The 13,048-nt window shown below is 33.5% G+C and overlaps 1 long non-coding RNA gene across 1 annotated transcript; it reads left to right on the plus strand.

Moving 5' to 3' along the window:
• The first annotated feature begins 11,684 nt into the window (after positions 1-11,684).
• LOC148240416 (uncharacterized) lies at positions 11,685-13,048 on the plus strand. The gene is made up of 2 exons (XR_015814060.1): positions 11,685-12,414; positions 12,505-13,048. It is a non-coding gene; the product is annotated as an uncharacterized LOC148240416 (long non-coding RNA).

Consider the following 13,048-nt stretch of genomic DNA (forward strand, 5'->3'; position numbering starts at 1 on the left):
TTGATAAAATTACTCAATGAACTGAGGATAGGAAGTCTTGGTATAGAAAGTAATGCTTGTTGGCTATTTAGAGTTATATTCATTTGGATCAATATACTTAAAAATGAGATAGTACCCATGATCATGTGAGTGTATCAATTAGACAATTTCTAGTATTTATGAGTGTGATAAGGTAGAGATTATTATACTATTTAACATAATGTTTCACATTAAAATGATGGATAAAGTAGAGTACAATTATATTCATATTAAAGTTGATTCATTTGGAAGGTGGTGCATGTAATTTACCAAATATAATGAAATATACATTACAAGAAAAACACATTTTAGCAACATATTCTGAAACGAAAAAAGAAAACTAAAGTATAGCAATCATTGATGGATTTCAACAAAATTTGCGACATGCACGAGAAGACAATAGCAACTAAACACAAGTTTGGGGACTGTGATGAGATCTATAATTGTGTGGAAGCATGCACCAGCGGTATCAACAGCTGATTTAGAAAGTAATGGATTCAACATGGATTGTAAAGAGAGATTAGGCATACAAAGCAGCAACATATCCAACAAGGACCATAAGGAAATACAGAGTATCTACAATGTTTGAATTTGTAGTTGATTTTGACAAATCGATAATGGATTCAACTATGACTCTTCGAATCTCTAGGTAATTTGTTGATTAAAAAGACGGTTGGATAAAAAATTTAGAGACGAAAGCTTAGTAGATATTATAATGTTTTGACTTAGTCAAATCCGTTTCTATTCTTATAATTGATTATTTAATTAGCTATTAACTTATTCATTCATTAATAGAAAGTATTTATATTTTTATAATTTATTGAAACTAAAAACTTAATATTTTTTTTTGTTTTTAATGCTAACAATAACGTAGTTAAAATAATAATTAATTATTATAAAAACATAATTTTTAATTTAGTTATTGAAAGTTAAAATATCAAAATGTAATTATTGCAAAGGATAAAAGAGAATCTAAGTGTCGGATGAAAACACAAAATCACTAAATCAAAATATGGGTATTTACAAATTAAGGAGTTTGGGAGGTATTCTTTTGTATCCACGGGAGATCAAATTAGATGTTTATCAATGATTAATCACTAGTAGGATTTAACATTTCTAATGAATAATATCGTAATTAAGATAAACAAAATGTTTGTTATGAAAAGAATTAATTCCTATCAATGCTAATTCTAACATGATCTTGATTATAAAGATTGAAATGTCAAGATTCAGCATGTCTACCGTAAGGGAAACCATTGTGCCGACCAGTTAGGTAATGATACCTTTTCTTGACCCCCAGCTCGTACTACCAGCATCACCCATCTACAAAGCCCATTAACATCATGAAAGAATACTTTATTGGGGTTTTCTAGTCTAGAATGTGTAACCTCTAAGTTTGTCTTGCCCTTGTTTGTTATTCATGGTTTTCATTCCTTTTGTATCAAAAAAAAATTTATGTATCTTTACTTACAATTAAAAAAAACTATAGATGTAACACTTTTTTTTTTTTCAAATTGTAACAAATTTTTCCGTAATTAGATCTTATATATTGGTCAATTGAAACTTTTTCTTCGTTCAAATAGAGTTCCATAGTTATGTAACACAAAATAACAAAACTAATATAAATTCTTCACTTAATAATCTATCACAAAATAAGTGTATAAATTAAACTATGCAGCAAATATGATCGTAATTTGGACATATTATGATTCCATCTTAAAATGCAAAATATGACTATTTCGTGCAACATCAATTTAAATTGCTTGTCTTAACTAAATGTATGAGAAACTCAGTAATCATAAGATGATAATTTGGCAAATCCGAATTATTTTTATTTACTTCGAATACTTTATTGCAAATTTAGTTGTTAGGACTTTCCATTTGTAACAATTTTTTTACATATTTATATACGTCCACGTTGAGTATTGAAGGCATCAAGTAGAGAGTCTAGCGCGGCTAGGTGACAAAAACAAAAATTTATTTTGCATTCGCCCTTCCCTGGTGGAGTACAATCAGCCACAGTTCTGCATGGGATGTTTATGTTTCTCGCTTCCGCTCCCATTTGAATACCTAGTTTGTATATTTCCATAAGTAATAAAGTTACTGAATTAAGCAAATTTATTTATTAAAGTATTAAATAACTATCATATATTATAAATATAATCTAAAAAAATATCGTATTAGAGATAGACTAAAGAGAAAATAATTACCAAAAGCAAAAACTAAAAGAATAACAAGAGAAGCAAACTTGAGAAAGGAAGACGACATTTTTTCTTCAGTTACTAGATTTAGTGATTTTTAAATATGACTTTTTTGAGAATTTGTCTTGCTTCAACATCTATTTATAATGATTACAATCATTTGAAGGTTAGAAAATCCAATTGAGTTTCTAGCAATAGGGTGATCAACTATGGCAGTAAATTTTTCATGTTAATCTTATCGTATAATGTTGGGTGTATTAAAAATGGAATAGTATCCATAATCATGTGATTCTCTCAATCACAAAAGATCTAGTATTTATGAGTATGATAAAGTAGAGATTCTTATACAATTTAATTGTATGTTTTAGATAAAGATGGTGAATAAAGTATATTACTACTGTATTCACATAGAGTTGATTCATTTGAAATGTGATAGATGTAATTAACCCAATATAATGAAATATACACTATAAAAAATACATTTTAGCAATATAATGATGGGTTTATTAAAAAAAGAATAATATTTATAAATCATGTGATTGTATCAATTAGACAATATTTAGTACTTATAAGTATGATAAGATAGATATTCTTATATTATCTAGTGTATGTTTAACATAAAAATGATGGAGCTAATTGATTTAAAAGGTAATACATGTAATTTACCTTATATACATATATATATAGATTGAATTTAGAGAGTAATATTTTGTTATATATATGTACATATATGAAAGCAAATTAAAGATAAAAAAATATGTGTATATTATACAATGTATTGACATTTTTACCAATGGCCAACTTTTTATTAAGCTTCAACTAACAGGCTTTCCTACTGGCCTCACAGCTAAGGCCCACCCAATGCTTCTATGAATTAATTGAAATAGGTTGTTCTCCTTTATAAAGTTCTGTTTGATAGATTAAAATATAATTTTATTTTCTCCAGAACTTATATGGTATTAGAGCCATAATAATAGCATTAATACCTACCCAAACCACCATCACAGCCTTTCATCACTCTTTCTCCATTAAACTTACAAGCAAGAATTATCTTGTTTGGAAAACACAATTCCTACCTCTTTTAAACTACCAAAAATTAATGGGCTATGTTGATGGCCCTTTTTCTGCTCCACCAAAAAATAATACTAGACCCAGCCAACTCGAAAAAAATTATTCCCAACGCAAAATATGAAACATGGTTTCAAAAAGATCATATGTTACTTTGTTGACTGCTTTCCTCTCTATCTGAAGAGGTTTTCCCCTATGTTATTGGCATGACATCCTCTTATGAGGTTTGTAATGCCCTTGGATTTCACACAATAGGCAACTGTAATTCAACATTGCATTGCAAGAACTCAATAAAAATGATATGACAACTTCTCAATATCTCCAAAAGACAAAGTCTATGGCTGATGAACTAGCATTTGTAGGTCGAACAATCACACCCTCTGAGTTCAGTGTCATCATTGACAAGAATATAAAAAGTAAATATCGTAATCTCATTTTAGCTCTCAATCTAAGACTAGATTAAGTTTTATTCAATAAACTGCATAGGCATCTCCTAGCTCATGAAATATTGCTTAACAATCAACATATTTTACCAGTTGCCAACACTACTCAAAAAATTCAAAATCAACCTACTCTAACCTCCACACCTTCATTATCAACCTCTACAACTCCTATCACCACAAAATCATTCTCCTCGTTATGCCCACAATGGAAATCAAGGGGTCATGCCAGATATGTCATCTACGTGATCACACTGCAGATAAGTGTCGATGAAGAAATGAGCCACAATACAATGCTGGTGGTTAAATCAATTATGTGCATTTAGCAATTGCAAATCCCACTCATACACATCAAGCACCATGGCTCGTTGACTCAATAACAAATTACCATGTCACTCATGACTTAACAGGATTGTGTCTTACAAATCCCTACACAGGAACCAATCGAATAAGGGTTGGTAATGGACAAGGTTTGTACATAAGTCATGTTGGTAATGTTCACTTCACTTATCCTAGCAAAACTTTTTTACTAAATAATTTTTTTCGAGTTCCCTCTATATCTCAAAATCTATTATTAGTTCATAAATTTTACCTTGATAATAAATATTATTTTTAATTTCGGCCTTCTTCATTTTTTGTCAAGGATCAAACAACCAAGGAGGTGCTACTACAGGGGACCAAATAAGGACGGTCTTTATATCATGTCACCACCAGCTACAAAAAAGGGAAGCATGACACAATTAACCTTTGATGACCAACGTAAAAACTTGGGTCACTCGAATTCCAAGCTTGTGTCCAAAATAATTTAGTCTCGAGTATTTCTTCTTTGTGCACTATAGGAAAAATGTTAAAATTAAGTCTTCCTAGAGTCATCCATAATAGTCAAACTCCTCTCGAGTTAGTATTTTCATATGTTTGGAGTCCTTCACCCACACCATCAAATCTTGGTTTCATTATTTCATTATTTTTGTTGATGATTTTACCAAGCATACTTGGATTTATTTCCTTAAAAATAAAAGTGATGGCTATGATATTTTTCTTAATTTTAAATTTTTCGTTAAAAATCAATTTAATTTGAACATCAAAGCTCTTCATTATGAATGGGGCAATGAATATCGTAAATTACACCATTATTTTACTAAACACAGCATTCTCCATTGCCTCACATGTCCTCACACACATGAGCAGAATGGAGTCGCAGAAAGAAAAGTCAAGCACATTATTGATAAAAATCTCACGTTTTTAGCTCAAAGTGGTGGTCCTATTCTATTTTGGCCTTATGCATTTCAAACAACAGTATATACTATTAATTTATTGCCAACTGAAGTTTTAAATGATACCAACCCATTCCAAACTATTTCACAAACAATTTGATTTTGAAAATTTACATATTTTTGGTGTAATTGTTTTTCCCTTGCTAAGACCCTATAATTGACACAAGTTTTCTTTCCAAAGTCAACCATGCGTTTACCTGAGTCCTTTAACTAATCATTTTGGACACATGCTTGGATAAAGAATCTAATAGAGTTTACATCGCCAAACACAGTATTTTTTATGATAACAATTTTCTATTTTAGTCACACAAGGACTCTATCTTAATCATGTCTTCCTCCCTACCCTTAACGTGGCTTGATATTTCGCATTCATCCACAAAATCCCAATCTGATATAGTTGTTTATCCTCATCCTCAACCTTCAACAACATTTGATTCCATATCGCCATCTAATTCTCCTAACCATCATAATATTCTTTTTTTCCTCTCAACCTCCCTCATATAATACTTTTTTATATGCTTCTAATAGAAATTAAGATATATTTTCCTCATCTCAAACAAAACAACCTACTTCACCAACAAATAACTCATTTTCTTCCTCCTTACTTGATTTTAATCAGTTCTCTTAATCTATTTCTCCTTCCTCTTTATCTCTCAATCCTGATAATTTAAATCTTCTTGAAGATCACCAACCACTAGATATAACAGATCACCATAACCAAAACGAACCAATCCCATGACTTTACGTTCCACCTCTTTTGTAAAACGATCTTCTTTTATCTCCTTCAAATCCACCAGCAAAGTAGATTACCTTCAAATAGAACCCCAAACCTACTCTCAAGCCAAGTCTTTGCCTCAATGTCAGCACGTCATACAGGAAGAAATCACTACCCTCTAAACTATTAATACTTAGACCTTAGTGCCAGAGTCCCTTGATGCTAATGTTGTTGGAAATAAGTGGGTGTAAAGGATCAAAAGAAAATTAGATGGCTCAATTAACAGATACAACGCCCGCTTGGTTGCCAAAGGATACCATCAACAATCTAGTATCAATTTTTAAGAGATGTTTGGTCTGGTGATTAAAGCAACCACCATCCACACTATTCTTGTTTATGCTAATACTCAAGGTTGGCCATTGTGATAACTAGACATCTCTAATGCATTCTTGCAGGGGTACTTGAACATTGATATTTATATGGACCAACCAAGAGGATATGTCGATCCTTCCAAACCAAATCTTGTCTGTAGACTTGTTTGTTCTCTCTACTGTCTCAAATAAGCTCCTATGGCCTGGTTTGAGAGGCTTTGTTCTTTTTTATTTTCATTGGGATTTCATTATTCGAAGGCTGACACATCTTTGCTTAAATATAAGAAAAGTTCATTTATTGCTTTTCTTTTCATATACGTTGAGGATATCATTCTCACAAGCTCTTCTACACAAGTTGTTCAACATATTATTTCATCCCTTCAATGAGAATTTCCAGTCAAAGACCTTCGTGAGATCTCCTATTTCCTTGGTATTAAGGCCACTCGTAGTAAAGATGGTCTATTTCTAAACCAACAAAAATATATCCTTAATGTTCTTGATCAACTTGGCATGAACGACATCAAAGTTTATCCAAAACCAATTGCAATAACTTTTCTATCCAAACTCGATGGCACGTCTAGTGTTGATGGTGCTCAATATAGAAGGACAATTGATGCACCCCAATATGCAACCATGACGTGACCTGGCATCTTTTTCATGATGAACAAGCTTTAACAATTCATGCACTCTCCCACTGATAAACACTAGAAAATAATAAAGAGACTACTCAAGTATCTTGCTCACACTACATTGAATGGTTTATTCTTCACGTCAAATTCATCTTGTCAACTTCAGTGCTTCACTGATAGTGACTGAGTGGTTGTCATGATGATCATCGCTCCACCAATGGTTATGCTGTCTACATGGGGCATAACCTTATATCTTAGGTCTTGAAAAAAACAACCCACTATTGCTAAATCCTTGACTGAAAATGAATACAAAGCATTAACAAATTACACTTTTGAATTGATATGGCTTCAAGGTTTATTATCTAAACTTGGCATTTCATCCTCAAGTCCACCAATTCTCTGATGTGACAACATTAGCACAATATATCTTTTCTCCAATCCAGTCTTTCATGCTCAAACAAAACATGTTGAGTTTAACTACCATTTTATGCGTAAAAGTGTGACTGTTGATCAGCTTTGTGTTCGTTTCATCTTTACTGAAAACCAGATTGGTGATATTTTTACCAAGTCAATACCCACTACTTAGTTTCTCTATCTCTAGCCAAAAATTCATTTCTTCCCCAAATCAACATTGACTTGGGGGAGGGGGATCTATTGTATATCTGCTGTAATAAGCTATTTTATCATTTTTATCTCTTGACCCTTTCCTATTATATAAATATGGGCAAATTGCCTCTGCATAAACAAATCCAATTAATCACTACTTTCTCCATAACTTACATAGTAAATCATTTGTTGCATCATACCTCGTGTGGAAAATGATAATTTAGATGGACTGTAAAATATGGATATTTATAAACCAAGGAGTTTGAGAGGAAACCTAATACACATGAGGTATTCTTTCATACCCACAGGACATCAAATTAGATATTTATTAATAAGAAAACTGAACAAATGCATTTTAAGAATTATTTTCAAATAGTGATTGACAATATATTTTGACAGGTAATTAGCCACTAATCGGACTTTAAATTTGTAATTAATAATATGGTAATTATATTAAAAAAACACACTTGCTATGGAAACTTTTTTTATTAATTCATATTTTTTAGCCATGGTAAAAAAATTATCACAAATATTTTTTGTGAGTCACTTTACGTGAGGTCATATTATTCTTCAATCATTTTTCATGAGCCCTAATGACAAAATAAAATTAAGTCACTAAACATATTTATGACATATTTTTTTCAGACTGTGACAAATTTTTCTATAATTCAATCTTATATTTTGGTCCATTGAAACTTTTTTCTTTTTTAATTCAAGTAGAGTTCCATAGTTATGTAACACAAAGTATCAAAATTAATATAAAATTTTCACTTCATAATCTATCACAAAATAAGTATATAAAATAAAATATATGGCAAATATGAACGTAATTTTGGCATAATATGATTACTTAGTTAAGAAAAACAAAGAATTTATTTTTCGAATTTTTCAGGTGAGAATCAAGCTGAAAACTTCACAACTTTTGTTTTTGCATATTTTCTGAGAATTGAGAGTTACAAATTTATAGAGCATGAGTAGCTCTTTGTAAATGGAGCAGATCATCACTAGAGGGGAAACAAATAAAAAAGATAACCTTATAGAAAACCAAATTTAAAGTACAAAAAAAAAGACATCAGTAAAGTAGGCAAGAAGCGACGATCACGGTGTTCCTTTAAATAATTGTCGGTCACGCATTTTTTATCTTGAAGGTGAGTGTTGAGTTAGATGGCTGACAAGGATGGTTTGTTGATCTGGAGAAGTTTGCACACTTGGTTGCTTTAGGTTGCTGATGATGGCAATCACAGAACAAAGTAACATTCTTCACATGCCCCCTTAAACTTGGCAAGGGGAGTGGTCGCGGAGTGAGACCAAGTTTGTCTCTAAAATACTTGAGTTGAGATTATGAGAGTGCTGTGATAAAGCAATCTGTAGTATGATCACAGGATGACACATACCTGATATCGAGAACTCCTTTTAGCACTTTGTTACAAATGAAGTGGACATCTACTTCGATATGTTTGGTTCGTGAACAAAAAACCGAATTGCTTGCAAGAGTTGTGGCGCTCATGTTGTCACACCAAGCGATAGAGGTTTATGGAATTACAAAGTTTATTTCTTTAAGAAGAGACTCCAACCAGGTAATTTCGCAAGATAAGTGAGCTAATGCCCTGTATTCAGATTCTGCACTTGATCTTGAGATGATATTCTGCTTCTTTGAGCTCCAAGACACCATATTATCTCCAAAGTATACACAATAACCGGAGGTTGAGCATTGATCATCCTTTGAGCAAGCCCAGTCAGCATCAGAGTATCTAAAAATGCTTAATCTGTCAATGGGTTTAATGTGAAGTCCAATTTCAGTCGTTCTTTTCAAATACCTGAGCACTCTCTTCACTGCTTTCATGTGAAGATTGGTTGATTTTTGCATAAATTGACTGAGCTTATTGACAATAAATGAGATATTCAATCTTGTATGGCTTAAGTACTGAAGAGAACCGATTATTTTCCTATAAGGAGTTGGATCATATAGCTCTTGTCCTTCTTTTGTATATAGATTGCTTCCAATGACTGTCGGAGTAGAGCATGGTTTGGAAGAATGCATTTGGTTTCATTTGAGGAGTTCTTCAGTGTATTTTATTTGAGTGATGAAAAGTATGATTTCATCACGGGTTGCTTCAATTCCGAGGAAGAGATAAAGCTCACCTAGGCCCTTCAGTGCAAATAAGGTGTGGAGTCGATTGATGAATTTTTGCATTCTTTCAGGCTCGTTCCCTGTCATAATGATATCATCATTGTAAATGAAGATTTTAGTGACTGTAGTGACAAGGAAGAAGAGTAAGATGTCTGCTTGAGAGTTTTTGAAGCCCCATTTGAGTAAGGTAGATTGAGCTTATCAAACTAGGCTCTTAGTGCTTGCTTAAGTCCACAAAGAGCTTTGTTAAGTTGACATACATGATTAGAATGTACAGAGTCTTCAAATCCTTCAGGTTATTTAATGAATACTATTTCTTTCAATTCCCTATTTAGAAAGGCATTATTCACATCTAATTGTTTGATGTATCATCCATTTGAGACTGTCAAGATCAGTATAACTATGAGAGTTGACGCCTTAATCACCGGACTAAAGGTTTGATGAAAGTCAGTTCTGAGTGTTTGATGATAACCCTTAGTAACTAACCTGGCTTTACACCGTTGAAGACTGCCATCTGTATTTGTTTTGATCCTGTAGACCCATTTATTGCCTATAATATTCATTTCATGATGATAGAGAACTAATTTCTAAGTTTGGTTGTTGCCGAGAGCTGTCATCTCTTCTTCCATTACTGATTTCTAGAAGGGATTTTTGATTGCATCTGCAATTGAAGTGAGTATGCTGAGGTTATCTTTCTTTGGTGGACTGAACAAGTGGAATCCTGTGAGAGGTCTCTTAGTTTAAATATTTCAGTTTGAGCTTTTGTCATCATTTGGTGCTTAGGAGGCTCAACTAAAGTGTCACATGTCTGCAGTTCTTCTTCTTCTATTTGAGCATACGGCGTCATGCTTTGAGTGATGGGAGACTTAAGTTCAAGTTGAGACATGTCATTTTCTATTGTGTTGTTTGCAGGAGCAAAATCTGAGACTTAGGTAGTGTGGAGGTGATGACTCAACTATGGGAGAAGATGTTGGTGCTGTAGCTTCAGAGGTATCTCTATTGTTTGAGCTCTCAGAAAAAGGTGAGGCTGATGGGAAGGAAGAAGACACATTAAACCATAATGGCAGTGTAATTCTAGAGGGTATTTCAGGGTGATATGCGTTTATAAAACCATAATGAAAGAGAAACTCTAACTCATTGAAGACAATGTTTCTTGACACATAAATTTTTTTTGTGGAACTGAGGTATTTATATCATTTGTGTTGAGGACTGTACTTGAGAAATACACATTTTGTGGAATGAAGGGAGAACTTGTGATTTTAATACGATCTTAGGAAAGAAAAGCAGGCACAACTAAAGGTTTTTAGTAGTTTATAGTCAGGGCGTTTGTGATACAGTTTTTCAAGAGGTGAGGTATGATTTAAGATGGGTGTAGGCATTCTATTTGTGAGGAACACAACGGTTTTAAAGGCATCAAGCCAATATTTCAAGGGCATACCTGATTCTCCAAGGAGTGTGAGGCCTGTTTCAGCTATGTGTCGATGTTTCCTCTCAACTCGTCCGTTTGAGCTGAAGAGAAAGGGCAGAAGTATTTTATTTTTATCCCATTATTTTGCAGTGTTTGAGTTAAAGCAACGAATTCTCCCCCATATCTGGCTAAAGGCATTTTATTTTCCTTCCAAATTGAGTTTCAGTTCGTAGTTTGAAGAGGGTAAAATCTTGTTGAACATCAAATTTTTGTTTAAGTGGATAGAGCCAGGTAAATCGGCTAAAATCTTCTATGAAGATCACATAATATTTATGGCTTGAATGTACAGTGAGAGGGGAAGGTCCTCAAACATCAGTATGGACTAATTCGAATGGAAATTTTGCATGTGAGGAAGATAGAGAGTAAAGAAGAGAGTGAGACTTGCCCAGTTAACATGCATCACAGAAAAAGCTTTCACTGAATTGAAAAGGTTCATTACATGATCTTAAGATAGTAGCTAAAATTTTTAGTGATGGGTGTCCTAGCCTTCTGTGCCATATTTGCAGCTTTCTTGAGTCAGGGGGTCGGACATTTTCATTTTTATTTTTATTGGTGATCAAGGCTTGAGAAGGAGGACGACGAGAGACAGTCAGTTTCAAGGAATCCAAACAGTACAGACAATCTTTAAGCTTCCATAGCAACAACACCTTCCTAGTGGCTTTGTCCTTCACAAAACAAGAGGATGAGTTAAAAATAACTTCAATATTGTTAGAGGTGGTGAGCTGAGAAATGCTTAAAAGATTTTTGGTGATTTGAGGTACAAGCAACACTTTGTTTAGTGCTAATTTTTTATTTTCAGATGTGTAAATATCTGTTTTACTGATATGATTGATAGGCAATTTCTCACTGTTTCCAATAATTAGACTTTCATTTCCTCCATATGCTTATTTGGATTGCAAAATGTTTGGGTCACCCGTCACATGGTTGTTAGTACCGCTGTCAACATACCATACTAGGTCTTCGAAGCTGGCTTTAGTGGAGATAGAGAAAACTGAGTTTTGGTGGGTCTTTGTGGAATTTTCAAGAATGGCTCCCAAGTAGCTATTATCATAGTTGTAATAGCAGTGAGCAACAGTATGCCCGATTTTGCCACATACTTGACAAATCGGTTTAGAGTTGTTGTCGTTTTTTCCTTATCTTCTTAGGTTATAGCGGTCTCCTCTGTTAAATTTATTGTCACGCCCTCCTCTGTTGGTTGGTTGGGAAAGGGAGTTTTGACAGTTTTTGCTACTTCTTATGTTGGAGAAATTTGTTGATGGTTGGCCGGGGCTGAGATTTTTCGTTGCAGAGTTAAGTTGTTCAAGTTTTCTTTCATAATTTAGCTGCCTGAACTGGAGCTCTACCCAACTTATGCTTTCTTTCTTGTCATTTAGCATACTAGCACAGTATTCTGGGGAGTCCAGGCCAGCAAGTACCTGTGCTATGAGATCTTCCATAGTTATGGGATGACCTGTTAAAGCAAGGTTATCTGATATGTTCCTTGTGGCCTTCAAGTATGCTTCCATCTTTAGATTTCCTTTTTGCATTTTGACAAATTCTCTTTTGTAGTAGATTACATTGGCTCTTGTTTTAATTGCGAATAGGTCCCGGATGGCATCCCAAAGGAGTTTAGATATTGGATACCCCATTAGTTCTGAAGCTACATTGGTTTCGATTGAATTGTAGAGCTACCCAAGCAGCATTTGATCTTGGGCGAACCAATCTTCAAAGTCGGGGTTCACTGTGATTTCTACTTCAGAGCTCCCTTCTATCACTTTTTTTTGTGTATTCAAGTGGACTCGATTTGGCTCCTGTGATGAAGCCTTCGAGTTTATTCCCACGAACAATTGGGAGAACCATGTTTTTTCAAAGAAGGAAGTTGTCATGGTTGAGCCTCAGCGTACACACAAAGCCCATTGCATTATCGGGCAGTATTTGAATTCTTTGAGGTGTTAGGTTGAAGGTTGAGGAATTGTTGTTTTCTCTTACCATTTCAGTGACTCTGATACCAAGTTAAGAAAAACAAAGAATTTGTTTTTAGAATTTTTCAGGTGAGAATCAAGCTGGACACTTTACAGCTTTTGTTTTTGTATATTTTCTGACAACAGAGAGATATAAATTTATAGAGCATGAACAACTCTTTGTAAA

This window comes from Carica papaya, chromosome 8 (assembly GCF_054855325.1).
Source record: "Carica papaya isolate Zhongbai chromosome 8, ASM5485532v1, whole genome shotgun sequence".
Classification (NCBI taxonomy): Eukaryota; Viridiplantae; Streptophyta; class Magnoliopsida; order Brassicales; family Caricaceae; genus Carica; species Carica papaya.